Source organism: Lissotriton helveticus, chromosome 7 (assembly GCF_964261635.1).
Source record: "Lissotriton helveticus chromosome 7, aLisHel1.1, whole genome shotgun sequence".
Lineage (NCBI taxonomy): Eukaryota > Metazoa > Chordata > Amphibia > Caudata > Salamandridae > Lissotriton > Lissotriton helveticus.
The window spans coordinates 438,112,075-438,125,479 of NC_136068.1; the positions used below are offsets into that span (position 1 = coordinate 438,112,075).

At 45.2% G+C, this 13,405-nt stretch overlaps 1 protein-coding gene and 1 long non-coding RNA gene across 4 annotated transcripts in view; one reads left to right on the forward strand and one right to left on the reverse strand.

Annotated features, from left to right (window-relative positions):
• The window catches only part of LOC144768564 (sulfotransferase 1C2-like), a 789,435-nt gene that overhangs the window by 500,751 nt on the left and 275,279 nt on the right, over positions 1-13,405 (forward strand). The gene's annotated exons all lie outside the window — the stretch shown is intronic.
• LOC144768565 (uncharacterized) lies at positions 3,200-10,560 on the reverse strand. Its single transcript, XR_013598578.1, has 3 exons — positions 10,402-10,560; positions 10,221-10,281; positions 3,200-3,336 (listed from the first exon to the last, which is right to left on the reverse strand). It is a non-coding gene; the product is annotated as an uncharacterized LOC144768565 (long non-coding RNA).

A 13,405-nucleotide genomic window follows, 5' to 3' on the forward strand; every position in this document is an offset into this window, starting at 1 on the left:
AAAACAAAGGGGGAAATGACCATAAGGGGGCAGGGTAGACCCCCCCCTGACACCCTAGGTTTGATGTGGGGGCCATAAAAGGGCCCCGCGGGGCAAAACAAAAAATCATTTTTTTTTTCGATTTTCGTGGGGGGAGCGCCCGGTACGCGCACCGGGGTGCGTACCGTGGAGCGTACCATGGGGAAAACCCAGTGAAACAGTAAAATAATAATTTAAGCCACTGCTCTTTTCTTACCCTTCCACACCTCCGTTCCTTTACTACATTTTCTTCGCATATCCACATTCCCCATGTTCACTCTCCTTCTCCTCACTCTCCTTCCCCACACTCACCTTATTTCAGTCCCCCTAGTTCACTTCCCTTCTCCTCTCGTCCCTTTCTGTGCTTTCTCACTCATTTTCTTCTCGTTTATCAATGCACTCCACTTCACTTACTCTTTTTCATTTTTTTAAGAACACAGCTCTTTGATGAGAATTGGAGGTAGTTCTGAAAATAACTTTTTTTTTCTTCTTTTTTTCTTTTTTTAGAACAAAAACAAAAACAGTGATGGGAAACTGCTCAGAAGGAGCAAGAAAAAAACCAACAAAATTAGGGCTGGTAACGGCAGCGATGGTTATCCAATGCTTGAACCATGAGCAGAACACTTTGTTCCCCATAGCAAAGTAACTTATCGCAATATCTGCATTTAATAACGCCTTTATTAAAAGCAGGCTGGATGTTGGGAATCTGTATTTGTGATTGCTCCCTCCCTGATGCAGTTTGTCCTCCGGTTGAAGTAGAGGCCCCATCACTGGGAGCCTCTCGTGCCAGAGCCCTGACACTCTCCCGGGCAAAGTTCTGGGGGTGCCTCCTCTCGACATGTCGAATCATCGTCGAGTTTCCAAATGAATATTTCTTTCTGGGGTCACCCCGTGACAGGACAGTTTTACAAATCCTGCACTCTACCTTTGGAGCATTTACTTTTTTCTGATCAGGTGGAATGGAAAAAAACTTCCATATGAAATGTTTTTTCGGCTGAGGAACCTCTTCATCCAGAAATTCCTCTGACTCATCTTCACTGCTGGATGCTCTGGCAGCCATGGTTATGCAAGATATTAATTCAGCAAAGAGCCGACAGCAAAATGAGAGGTCTTGCAGTCACAAAAGTGAAAGAAGAAGTGAAGGAAATGGGTGGGGATTTCATTCTTTCTAAAAAAAACTGTTAGCAACCAATGAAAAGTGTTATTTTCAGGTCACATGACCCGGTCTTTCATCATTTGGAAATCAAAAGTGTTCTGAACCAATGAAAAGTGTTATTTTCAGGTCACATGACCCGACGCGCTTACGCTACGCGCCCCGGGGCGCGCCTGGGGGCGCGTAGCGTAAGCGCGTCGGGGCTGCGCGATACGTCACGATGATGTTTTCGTTTGCGGCAATAGCGCTAACGGGACGCTCATCGGTACGCGCACCGGGGCGCGCTGTAACACTGCGCTTACTGGTGCGCTCACCGGTACGCGCACCGGGAGCGCCCCAAAGCAAAACCCCCCCCCCAAAAAAAGAAGGGAAAAATATAGATAAAAAATAGTATTACATAAATATACAATATAAAATTCATTATAAAAATATTACATTTCATACCTATAGAGATTTGCTATTAAAAAACGTTTGAAATTCAGTGAAAAAACCATAGGTTTCACACCAGTTATAGTTAGGAATTAGCATTTAAAAAACCTATGAAATTCACTGAAAAAACCATAGGTTTCACACCAGTTATAGTTAGGAATTAGCATTTAAAAAACCTATTAAATTCACTGAAAAAACCATAGGTTTCACACCAGTTATAGTTAGCTGGAAATTTTACTCGCATAAAACCATTGAAATTCCCACGTTATAGTTAGTTGGACTCACTATAACTTGCGCGTGCAATGCACTGCTGATGACGTCACATATTACATCACTCATGACATGGTCAGTGACATCACTCATGACATCACTGATGACACCATCCAGTGAATGTGTGTCTTTCTGAAAAATAAATATTAGTGAGTAATGTTTAAATATTTAAATATATGTATTAGTGTTTCACTTTGTGTATAAGTGGTTGCATGGGTTGGTGAGTAGCTACATGTGTATGTAAATGGGTTATTAGATGTTTTTTTTAATATCAGTATGAGTGTCTATATGGTTTGGTGGGGGTATTACTTAGCACATAGATGCATGAGTGATTGACTCTGTGTTTGTATGTGTTTTGAAGACAGCATATGTGCAGGACTGTATGGGTGGATGAGTGTGTATATGTGTGTGTTAGTGAGTGAATGACTGTCTCACTTGTGTCTTTATCAGTAACTACATATGTTTTAATCTAGTATATGTGAATATTGATGTATATAAGTGAGTATATGTGAGAGTGAGGGATTGTAAGAGTTCCTGTTTAAATTAGTATGTGTTTCTATAAGTGATTGTTTAAGAGAGTAAGTATGTATAAGTTTCCTTAGAAGTAAAGTGGTAGTGTGTGTATAGCTGTATATGCAAATTAATGGATGTTCAATAGTTTATTTGCATGTGTGAGTATGTGTGTGAGTAACTTTTGGATGACTGTCGGTGTGTAACAGGATGTATAGGTGTATCACTACATATGATGAGTGAGTATATGTATGAGTGACTATATAGAACTGTTGGTGAATGAGTGGATGTGTATATAGATGGTGGAATTACTGAATTGTTTGTTGTAACTGGTATGGGTATCTCCATTTTTTTGAAAATTTTAGTTTCTATTTTTGAATATGTGTTTCAAGGGTTACATTACAGTGAAAGGAGGTCTGTCACTCTGTCACAAGGATGGTGTCATCAGTGATGTCATGAGTGATGTCACTGACCATGTCATGAGTGATGTAATATGTGACGTCATCAGCAGTGCATTGCACGCGCAAGTTATAGTGAGTCCAACTAACTATAACGTGGAAATTTCAATGGTTTTATGCGAGTAAAATTTCCAGCTAACTATAACTGGTGTGAAACCTATGGTTTTTTCAGTGAATTTAATAGGTTTTTTAAATGCTAATTCCTAACTATAACTGGTGTGAAACCTATGTTTTTTTTCAGTGAATATGTATATATATATATATATATATATATGCGCCACGAACTCCGTCAAGTCCCGAAGAATCACCCTCAGAACAACAACGAAACCGGACCCACACGGATAGTTTTGCAAAATTTAAAGTTTATTCCATCCTATTGTGCAGAGAACACGCCGCCATGACGCGTTTCGGGACCTCCGCCCCTTGATCACATGACATGGTCCGATTGTACACCCATCACTTTTAAAGTGCTAATACACAGTCAGCTGACACCATGGCCTGTGGAAATAAAAAACAGACTTCAGCCTGGTTCAATAGCACTCATACATTGAGATTTGTCCACTTCTGAACATTTTTGTATGGTCCAAATGCATTACACATTCAACTATGGAATTGAAGATACAAAACATGGCATTTTTCAAAGGAAAGTAGTTCCTTCTTTGTGCTTGTTTCATTCAATGTTCCCACTGCTACACCAACGTCATTTCCATATTAATAAATTGATTAAAATACATCATCAATTAAGACGTTAAGCAATTCATATACATCAGGTTAAAATCGTATAAAAAAAAATATATATATATACACCATTTTTATATATTGTGCAAATTTGCTGTGTTATGTGCAAATCACGCAAATGGAAACTCCTCGTTAATCTAGTTGGGAACACATAGTATGGACCATTTTATCAAAATTGTGCCCCAGTGGGCATTTCGTGCTACTCATAACCACTGCCTCCACACTGCCATATCATGGGTTCAACAGCTGGTGCACTGAAAAAAAAGAACTTTATCACAATAATCATTGTGATAAACAAAACCCTATTCCCCAGTGAAACAATAATTGTTGTTGTTCCCACCACCATAAAACAGAGTTAAAAATAGGAGGACGGCTATCTGCATGTCCGACTCATTTGTATCTCAGTTAGTTTGCAGTAGCTCATAGCCAAGAGGCTCAGACGGTATGAATGATTAGATCCCTAATAAAGACAAGAATGTAAGTCTTCCGTTTGATTCAAACCGTTCGGGGTTTTGGAATTCAACTCCAATATATAGCGGGTTTCTAGAACTCGCAGCTGAGCCTCTCTATCCCCGCCTCTGCGCAGTGGCGGGACCATATCAATGGCAAAGTACTGCAAACATCCTATATCTCCCCCGTGAACAGTGTTGACATGCCTAGCCACAGGGTAAGCCTCATCCTTGTTGGTGACCGCTCTCAGGTGCTGAAGAATGCGCTTGTGCACCTGCAACTTCGTGCTGCCCACGTAGCGCAGGCCACAAGCACATTCCAGCACATAAATGACGAAGTCTGATTTACAGGTGATTTTCTTTTTAATTTCTTTCACCTCATTGTTAAAGGCTGTAGTATAGGTAGTTCTATTCTTGCCTATCTTACATGCCTTGCAGACTGCACATTTGAGAAAGCCCTTGCTCTTCCCTAGCCAGTTGTCATTGGCTATCTCCGGGCTGCTCTTCACTAACATATCACTCATAGATCTGGCTCTACTGTATGTTATAGCCGGTCTATTGGCAAGGGTCCCCCCAATAACCGGATCACCCTTGAACTACCTGCCAGTTTTTACGAATGATGTTTAGTATTGCTTTGTGCTGTCTGCTGTATGCTGTTATCAGTCTAGGTTGACCAGACTCCCTCTCCAAAATTAGTGTGGGATCAGCATCCGCTGATTGGCCGTGCCCTGCAGTTAAATTAGCACGCCTCATGGCCCTCTCCACCATTGGTTGCGAATAGCCTCTTTCAATAAACCTTGTGCTGCTGGCTCTCTGTGCTATCTCACAGCTTTCATCTGTGCTGCAGATTCTTCTGATTCTCAGCATCTCCCCGTAGGGGATGCTGCGAATCAGATGTGCTGGGTGGTGGCTGGTGGCGTGTAACACTGTGTTTCCTGCTGTCAATTTGCGATGTAGGTCAGTCACCAACCTACCATTCACAATGCTCACCTCCACATCCAAAAAGGCAACCTTCGTGCTGCTGATCTGACCCGTGAATTGTAGGTTCAAATTGTTTATATTGATCTCAGTTATGAACCTGGTTGCCCCTTCCTCTGACCCCCTCCAAACAATAAAAAGGTCATCAATGAACCTGTACCAGGCTATGATGTTGTTAGCCATTGTACTCGCAAAGGTTTTTGCTAGGACCTGCTCCTCCCAAAGCCCCATATGCAGACAGGCATAGCTCGGGGAGAAGCAGGCCCCCATGGCAACTCCCCTCAGTTGCTGGAATACCTGTTTTTGGAACAAGAAAAAGTTGCTCTTGAGGCAGATTTCTGTCATCTCACTGACCATGTTGTTGTGCTGTAGCATGCATGCAGGTCTACGCTTCAAATAGTGTTTCACCGCCCTCAGACCATCTTCATGATTAATGCTGGTGTATAAGGAAGTTACATCTAGCGTTAGTAATAAGTAATCTTCCTTCCACTCCAAGGTTCTGATCTTATCCAGAAAGTCACCAGTATCCCTGATATATGAGGGAAGCATCCTCACATGCTCCTGTAGAAAATGGTCAATATACTTCGAGGCATTCTCAAAAGGACCCTGTCTAGCGGAGATAATGGGCCTCCCTGGTGGTTTGGTCACACTCTTGTGGATCTTTGGGATCATATAAAACACAGGGATCACAGGGTAATTTGATTTGAGAAATTTTTGCTCATCCCCACTTAGTAATCCCATACCCTTCCATGCATACAATCTGGTGTGGAAAGCCTCCCACGTCTGTTTAGCTGTTCGCCAATCGCTCCTACAATAACAATTTCTATCATTCAATTGCAGTAGAGCCTCTTCCATATACATTTGTTTAGGCCACAGGACAATGTTGCCCCCCTTATCTGATTGCTTAATGATCACATTATTCTCTCCCTGTAGCTTCTTCATTAGACTTCCATAGGCATTATTACACTTTTTGCTGTATTTAGTGTCTTTTGTCTTAGAAGCCTGATGCAGATCCTTTAAGTCAGAAATCACCAGATTGTTGAAGACTTCTATGTTGTCATACACGGATATGGGGTTAAATGTCGATTTTGGTCTAAAACCTGTGGCCCCTGGGGCATTTGTTGTTAACACCTGTTCCCTCTCGGTGTCCACCAGGGTTCCCCCTTCTATGTTCAAATCAACCAAGTCCACATATAGCTCAACCTCTCCTGCTAAACAGGTACCCATATCCGGATCAGTTCTGATCTTGGCATGCAATGGTTTGCGCATCTTAAGCTTGTTCTGCATGAATAGCTTTCTTAGTTTCAATTTCCTTATGTACTTAAAAAAGTCCATTCTTGTTTGCGCATAATTGAATGTACATGGGGGGCAATAGGTTAAGCCCAATGATAAAGTTTTAACCTCATTGTCAGTTAAACGAACATTTGACAGATTAATCACAGAAAGTCTGTTGCTTACTTGTGCATTCATTTGCGGTTCCAGCGTTTGCGACCCCGACCCTGTGCAGCTGGTTTCTTCTTTCCGGTGTGCTGCTCGCCTTCTCCTCCGCCACTTGCGTTTGAGGTTGCGTTTCTGCCTGTTTTCATGCCAGCGGTGTGTGATCTTAGGGTCTATCTGCGGTCGTTTCGTAGGCACTCCACCTCCTCTCCCAACGACCGCTTGGTAAACCCCACCGCCTCATTCATATTGCGTTGCTCATTCTCGGATTCACTGCCCGGTATAGAACTTAAGTTTGATTCAGATGTTGACGGGCTTATGTTCCTACTGCTGCTCTGCCCTGCACCTCCTGAGGGAACGCCGGTCGGTACCTTTGGTTGATCGTATTTTTTCGAAAAGGTAAAAATGCGGCCATTCTGGTAATCGAGTTTGTCCCTCTGAAACTTGAAGGTTTTCCTTCTCTTGATTACCTCCTCTTCTTTGGTGAGTCGTTGTGTCATCGTCTCACGCAATCGTTTTTCCTGTTCCGCATCATTCAATTGTTTAATCTGTTCATTTAAATCATTTATTTTCACCCCCAATTTCTCTCCATCGCTCTCCGCATATTTGATCAGGATTTTTAATAATCCGCTCGAGTAGTCCAAGTTACATCCCGCCCACTCGATCAACATTTCTGGGTCCGGGTTCTCAAAGCTGGGGGCTAACAAACTTCTTAAGCCTCGTGGGGCACGACCAACCTCTAAGTAGCGGGACAGTGATTTCTTTTCCCACCACTTCGACTGTTCCGCCCGCATAGCTTTTTCTCATTTTTTAAAAAGTTCTTTCATTGCGTTAGTCCCCGTATTTAATGGTGTCACCAGTCCCTTGGGGTCGTTGTCAACAATAGGGGCATTGTCAAACATTCGATAGACACATATTAACCTATCAGTCACTCCTATGGCAGGCCTCGACAATCCTGGAGGCATGGGCTGAGCCCTCTGCAGCTTTCGGAACCATCTCCTTACAGCTGTTCTATGATGTAGCCATACCATATACTCTTAAGTGCATTATAATCCTAGCAGTTATCAAAACATGTCCTGTAAGGTGTCAAATACCTTGGAATACTACCCCCCCCCCCACCAGATCTGGCGGCGGGGGTAGCATTCCACCTTTCTAGAGGGAGAAGACATGTAATTACTGGTAAACCCGGTTAAAGTTAAACAGAGCCCCAGCATCACCAAATGGATGCTTCTGCCACAGACACAAGTCTGCCCTCCTGCTGCTGGACGAAACTCCAGCAGGGGAGGCCTGGACAATAGGTTTCCTGGCCAGGGAGGTGCTACCCAGAGAGGTTTTAGTGTATTGGGGCAGGGTGGGTTGCATTCAGTGAATGCTTTTCAGACACTGCCTGGGGCACACAAGGTGCTTCATGCATTTCCCAGTTCAAACCGTTTGCTGGTGCACTCAGCCCCAGCTCTGGCGTGAAACTGGACAATGGGGAAGGGGAGTAACCACCCCCTCCCCAGGTCCACCCATAGGAGGGACCTTAGAGTTAGTCCAACCCCTAAACTTACTATAAATGTAGAACCCCAGTCCCTAGGACTTTAGATTACCCTGGACGAAACTCTGCAACATATATCTTAGACCTTCGACATTCCATATCGACTGGAAGATGGAAGAAATCTCCCTTGTGATCAAGGAGTGACAACCCTGTTCAAACAGGCACCAACTGCTCCTTTGCCGGTCTGCATTTTCGAGGTTCCCGCCGGATCCCGAAGAATCTGCGACACAGGACATGGACTTCCAGACATCTCTGATGCTGACCTGCGCTCCCAGCAAAGCTGAGACCTGTGGCCGACGCGAGAGACGTAGGACGGAATTCCTGGACATCCTGCATTTTGAAAGCTGCACCTATTTCCCGAGGTATCCTGAAGTTGTGCATTTGGGTGCTTGAAGCCCCAGCCCCCAGCACCTTTTGCACCGAAGCTCAGAGGCCCATACTCCACGAGTGTCCCGTGGGCCCGCTTTGTGCATTTCAGCTCGATGCTTCTTCGCGGTTCCTAGTCCGTTGACTAGTGAGCCCCCGCGAAGACCAATCTTCACCTGTTTGAGCTTTGCTGGTTGCTCCAGATGTGTTCCCACTCCTCTCCAAAGGAGGAGTCCCGCAGACCTTGCTGGTCTGCACCAAAGCCAATCTCGACATCTTGCGTGGATTGCGTTTGTCAAGGCTTGTTGGGTCCAATCCGGATACCGACACCGCAGTCAACTAGATCCTTTATGGGACAGCTAGAATCCAGCTCTCGGTCATTGTCGACACGTCCTGGTCCTCGTAGCTGAAGAGACAAACTTCACCTTTTTACCAGAAATCACCCGACATCGGCTGGCATCTTCCTATCGCCATCCTGGTCACTGGCTAGTGACCCAGACTCTGTCTCCTCTGCTTTTAGGTTCTTCACATCTCCGATCCACCCTTGGATCCGCCCGGACACTTTTCCTCTGGTCGCCTGCAGCACTTCTTCGCAGCTCTCCATTGGAATCGACAAAGAAACCCAACACTAAAAGACACCTATGCACCCGGCTTCCCTGGGTGAGGTAACACGAGTACTCCGGTGCTCCCGTGGGTATTGACTCTCCAAGTGTCCTAATCTAAAAGGGTCCATCGCAGTTCACCTCCTTGTGCCCTTAAACTTTAAAATTGTAACTTGTTCGTTCTCCATAGAAAGTCAATGGTAACCCGCGGCTGTGTTTAGATACTGCGCGTGTCTCCCGTGGGCCTCCTGCACCCTAACCTTTGGTGGTTCTAGGTAGCCCCAGCGATTCCACAGGCCCTAGGCCTGCTTTCTAACTCTCACGTGGTTCTTATACCACTATTTCAGTATATGGTTTGTGAGGCCCCTAGGGCAAAACGTATACTGTGCAACTTATCTTATGCTAATTAAGTTCCTTGTATTGTACTTTTACCTCTGCCCTCATAAAGAGTCCAGAGGGGTTGTGTTTAGAATAAATACATATATATTTGATATATGCCTTGTGTGATGTGCTTTCATTTGATCATTCAAGAGATTATAATTGGTAAAACAACTAGCTTAACTCGCCTCTAAGTCTTAGCCTGAAGGCTGCTCTTCACAGCTACCACTAGGATAGCTTTTTATAAGGTTGACTTTACAACCTACAAAAACAAAATAGAACCTACAGGACTGAAGCAAAAACCCTCTAGATATTTATCTTGAGGATATCACAGCTCATACTGATGCTGTGTGTGCAACAAATACTAGAAAGCAAAGGAGAAGCCGAAAAGAGGTTTAAGAAACTTCGGAATCACCTCCGGATAGATGGTATCCCATCAATACACAACTCTTGTGCCCAGTGTCATCATCTGGGTACCCAGACAACCCTCTGATGCCTCTCTTGGAAATCAGAGAGAGCAACAAAAAGTTGCATCCTTCTGTGTGATTCTTACAGAAGAAGAAGAAGAAGTGTATTAGATTGTGTTATAAGAAATGGGTAATTTGGATACCTTCAAGATGCAGTGCAAAAAAACTGTGAAAAAGTGTATTAAAAAGGATCAACCCTAGAGACAGCATATGAGCTTTCCTTGCAATGTCTCATGTGTTTTCCTATTAAAAGGTGTACAAAAAGTGAGAAAATACAAACAACTGAGCAGTTACAAATTAATCACTGCTCTCCTGGTCGACATGTTTCAGCCATATGGAAAGATCTTCCTGGCTTTCTTCAGGACCTAATAATTATTTGTGTCACTGCAACCGCTATGTTAAATATAGAAATGTTATTTATACATACAGTATTATTTCTGTTGTACTGTCATTCTTCCATTGAGGTTAGCATGATCATTGTGCTGCATCTACAGAGGAATAGATTGACATCATAAATCTCAAAAAACCATTCTTTCTAAAATTAATGCACTCTAATACTATACATTATGCTAATCAATTTTCTAGCAAAAAAAGAGAGAAGGGCTTACCATTGCCAAACAAGAGGTAAACCTCACCTCACTCGGCACCAGCTAGAGTTAAATAGAGGCCCGCTCTGAAAAAGAAAAAGAGTAATCCAACAACATACATTTGTGGACAATCAAAATCCCAGTGTCAATTGATCACCAGACATTATTCATTGTAATGCAATTTCTATCAAAAGCAAAACAGAGGATACTTCTCTGTACCAGGCCACCACCCTGAGGCAGGGAAAGGCTTATATGTTGGGATGTAATACTCGCATCTATTCATCACAGCAAATTGTTCAAAACATATAACTGTCACTAAGAGTAGACCAGTATGAGAATTCTACTTTGTATGTGTGGGAAAACCGACTCATATGAACAGAATTACATCAAAGGTTAGTCATTGGTAATAGTTTTTCATCTCCTCAATGTGTCGATTCATTTTGAGAAAACTGACCCAATGTTATAGTGTCAGCGCAGAGAAAGGAAAAACCTTTCTTTAAAGAAGCTATTTTTAGAAAAAAACAGTACATGTTTTACCGGGTGCTGGGAGTAGCTGTTTATAGCGTATACACCACTTGCGGCAAATGGGGGTGGGGTCGCACACTACTCACACACCGGCGGTGTCGCCCCTAAGGAGTATAAGGAGGTCAATGTAGTAAAGTGTTCGCGATGCATCTTTCGATCTTCTGCTATCTTCGTTGTCTTCGCCATCCCTGGACACGTGTTTCGGGGTATTACCCCTCATCAGCAGGGATAGGCCGTGTACTGGGGTTGCCGATGGCTGCCAATATCTGCCAGGTATAGTACCACTCAGGCGCGTAGGTGCGGGATCCCAGGCTCGTCAGCCCACTGCTCACGGGAGCTTTAAAGTTACAAATGGGGGTGGGGTCGCACACTACTCACACACCGGCGGTGTCGCCCCTAAGGACTCTGGTCAATGTAGTAAAGTGTTCGCGATGCATCATCTTTCGATCTTCTGCTATCTTCGCTGTCTTCGCCATCCCTGGACACGTGTTTCGGGGTATTACCCCTCATCAGCAGGGATAGGCCGTGTACTGGGGTTGCCGATGGCTGCCAATATCTGCCAGGTATAGTACCACTCAGGCGCGTAGGTGCGGGATCCCAGACTCGCACCAACTGTGGTGAACTACTTTTTACTCGTCCATCTACATGCACTACATGTACCAGAGTGCTAAGGGGCGACCCGGAGGAGAGGCTAGTGGTGTGCGATCCATCTTGGTTGTACTTAAACGGCTCCCGTGAGCCCTGAGCTGACGAGCTCATGGAGACGCACCTGCGCGCCGGAGAGGCATCAGGGCCTGTGACGGTTACTTGGCGGCCTTCTCATCCACCCCAAACACTGCTCTGCTGACGAGTGAAACTGTCCCGAAACCCGGGCCATGTCTCGGGTCCAGAGAACTTGGGGATAATGAGTAACTACTCGCACCAACTGTGGTGAACTACTTTTTACTCGTCCATCTACATGCACTACATGTACCAGAGTGCTAAGGAGCGACCCGGAGGAGAGGCTAGTGGTGTGCGATCCATCTTGGTTGTACTTAAATGGCTCCCGTGAGCCCTGAGCTGACGAGCTCATGGAGACGCACCTGCGCGCCGGAGAGGCATCAGGGCCTGTGACGGTTACTTGGCGGCCTTCTCATCCACCCCAAACACTGCTCTGCTGACGAGGGAAACTGTCCCGAAACCCGGGCCATGTCTCGGGTCCAGAGAACTTGGGGATAATGAGTAACTACTTGCACCAACTGTGGTGAACTACTTTTTACTCGTCCATCTACATGCACTACATGTACCAGAGTGCTAAGGGGGGACCCGGAGGAGAGGCTAGTGGTGTGCGATACATCTTGGTTGTACTTAAACGTCTCCCGTGAGCCCTGATCTGACGAGCTCATGGAGACGCACCTGCGCGCCGGAGAGGCATCAGGGCCTGTGACGGTTTCTTGGCGGCCTTCTCATCCACCCCAAACACTGCTCTGCTGACGAGGGAAACTGTCCCGAAACCCAGGCCATGTCTCGGGTCCAGAGAACTTGGGGATAATGAGTAACTACTCGCACCAACTGTGGTGAACTACTTTTTACTCGTCCATCTACATGCACTACATGTACCAGAGTGCTAAGGGGCGACCCGGAGGAGAGGCTAGTGGTGTGCGATCCATCTTGGTTGTACTTAAACGGCTCCCGTGAGCCCTGAGCTGACGAGCTCATGGAGACGCACCTGCGCGCCGGAGAGGCATCAGGGCCTGTGACGGTTACTTGGCGGCCTTTTCATCCAACCCAAACACTGCTCTGCTGACGAGGGAAACTGTCCCGAAACCCGGGCCATGTCTCGGGTCCAGAGAACTTGGGGATAATGAGTAACTACTCGCACCAACTGTGGTGAACTACTTTTTACTCGTCCATCTACATGCACTACATGTACCAGAGTGCTAAGGGGCGACCCGGAGGAGAAGCTAGTGGTGTGCGATCCATCTTGGTTGTACCACTTGCGGCAACTTAAAACTGTACAGTCTTTTATTCAGCGGTAATACACAAACAACGTCCCTGGTTCGGTATGCACACGTTAAAGGACACGTTTCCCGGCCAATACTAAAAAATAAGCGGCTAAATTTGAAACAGTTATTCTACTTGCGGTTACCGTTAAATGCTCACCTCTCCGTCGGTACCTCCCGACTCGGTACTCAGCTGGAGTGGAGGTACCGAGTGAGCACATAACCGGCTTTTTTAAGCAGGATCCGCAAAACACGCCCGTGCGACGAGCCTCTGTCTCTCCTCGATGACGTAATGGCTTCATTGCCCGAACTACTACAATCCCAGTAAGATGCTGGGAATTGTAGTTCTTTTACTCAATCTAACATGTCTGTTCGGCGAGCGCCAGGCCCACTTTGATTATGTCACTGCGTCATCTCCCTGACTACCAAACTCCCAGTATGATGCTGGGAGTCGTAGGTTTTATCTGAGATTAACTCAAGTTGACTCGGGCTGAGCCCGATAGTGTACATGTTTTGTT